Source organism: Lathyrus oleraceus, chromosome 3 (genome assembly GCF_024323335.1).
Source record: "Lathyrus oleraceus cultivar Zhongwan6 chromosome 3, CAAS_Psat_ZW6_1.0, whole genome shotgun sequence".
In the NCBI taxonomy this organism is placed as follows: Eukaryota; Viridiplantae; Streptophyta; class Magnoliopsida; order Fabales; family Fabaceae; genus Lathyrus; species Lathyrus oleraceus.
The window spans coordinates 137,785,731-137,788,125 of NC_066581.1; positions in this window are offsets into that span (position 1 = coordinate 137,785,731).

A 2,395-nucleotide genomic window follows, 5' to 3' on the forward strand; every position below is an offset into this window, starting at 1 on the left:
AAGCAAGTCCGAGGTTTTCTTGGCCGCTTGAATTATATCTCCAGATTCATATCCCACATGACTGCCACATGTGCGCCTATATTCAAGCTCCTCCGGAAAGATCAGTCCCATGATTGGACCGAGGATTGCCAGAAAGCTTTCGACAGTATTAAAGAATATCTGTCCGAGCCTCCGATTCTGTCTCCACCTGTAGAGGGAAGACCTTTGATCATGTATCTGACTGTTCTTGAAGACTCGATGGGTTGTGTCCTTGGTCAGCAAGACGAATCAGGGAAGAAGGAGTATGTTATTTACTACCTGGGTAAGAAGTTCACTGATTGTGAGTCTCGATACTCAATGCTTGAAAAGACATGTTGTGCTTTGGCTTGCGCTGCTAAGCGCTTACGCCAGTATATGATAAATCATACGACTTGGTTGATATCCAGAATGGATCCAATCAAGTACATCTTCGAGAAGCCTGCTTTAACAGGGAGAATTGCTCGTTGGCAGATGTTGTTATCTGAGTATGATATTGAGTATCGAGCTCAAAAGGCTATTAAAGGTAGTATCTTGGCTGAGCATTTGGCACATCAGCCTATTGAAGATTATCAGTCAATTCAGTATGACTTCCTGGATGAGGAGATTCTGTATTTGAAGATGAAAGATTGTGATGAGCCTACACTCGACGAAGGGCCAGAGCCTGGTTCCAGATGGAGTATGGTATTTGATGGCGCTGTAAATCAGTATGGAAATGGTATTGGGGCCGTGATTATTACTCCTCAGGGCGCACATATTCCTTTTACAACAAGGCTAACTTTCAAATGCACGAATAATATGGCTGAGTATGAGGCTTGTATTATGGGATTGGAAGAATGCATTGATATAAGGATCAAGCATCTTGATGTATATGGTGATTTGGCCCTCGTTGTTAATCAGATTAAGGGTGAATGGGAAATGAATCATCCTGGCCTCATTCCATATAGAGATTATGCGAGGAGGATTTCAACATTCTTCACTGAGGTTGACTTCCATCATATGAGAATCGGATGGCGGATGCCCTTGCTACGCTAGCTTCAATGATTATGGTTAAATATTGGAATGAAGTTCCCAATATCACCGTGATGCGCTTGGACAGACCAGCTCGTGTATTTGCAGTAGAAGAAGTAAAAGATGATAAGCCGTGGTATTATGATATCAAATGTTTCCTTCAGAGCCAGATTTACCCGCCTGGGGCGTCTATGAAAGATAGGAAGACTTTGAGGAGATTGTCAGGCAGTTTCTACCTCAATGGCGAAGTGCTTTACAAAAGAAATTTTGACATGGTTCTGCTCAGATGCGTGGATAGACACAAAGCAGACATGTTGATGACTGAGGTCCATGAGGGTTCATTTGGTACTCATTCCAATGGACATGCCATGGCTAGAAAGATGTTGAGAGCAGGCTACTATTGGCTGACAATGGAGTCTGACTGCTACAAATTTGTGAAGAAATGCCACAAGTGTCAGATTTATGCTGATAAGATTCATATTCCCCCGTCACTTTTGAATGTGATCTCATCACCATGGCCTTTCTCCATGTGGGGAATTGACATGATTGGCATGATAGAGCCGAAAGCATCCAATGGACACAGATTTATTCTCGTAGCAATTGATTACTTCACCAAGTGGGTTAAAGCGATGTCGTATGCAAATGTGACCAGGCAGGTGGTCGTGAAGTTTATCAAGAATCAACTCATATGCCGATATGGTGTGCCAGATAAGATCATTACTGATAATGGATCTAACTTGAATAACAAGATGATGAAAGAGCTGTGTAGTGAATTCAAGATTGCACATCATAATTCTTCTCCGTACAGACCCAAGATGAATGGGGCTGTTGAAGCTGCTAATAAGAATATCAAGAAAATTATCCAGAAGATGGTTGTTATGTACAAAGATTGGCATGAGATGCTACCATTCGCTTTGCATGGATATCGTACATTTGTCTGCACTTCAACAGGGGCAACCCCTTTCTCTCTTGTTTATGGCATGGAGGCGGTACTCCCAATAGAGGTGGAGATCCCACCAATGAGAGTCTTGATGGAGGCCAAGTTGACTGATGTTGAATGGATTCAGAGTCGTTATGACCAGCTGAACTTGATAGAAGAAAAGAGATTGACTGCCATGTGCCACAGTCAGTTATATCAGCATAGGATGAAGAAAGCTTTTGATAAGAAGGTCAAGTCTCGTGTATTCCGAGAAGGTGACCTCGTGCTCAAAAAAGTTTTGTCTTTCGCGCCCGATTCCAGGGGCAAGTGGACTCCGAACTATGAGGGTCCGTATATTGTTAAGAGAGCCTTTTCAGGCGGTGCTTTGATACTTACAACTATGGATGGGGAGGATTTCACTCGTCCTGTAAATTCAGATGCAGTCAAGAA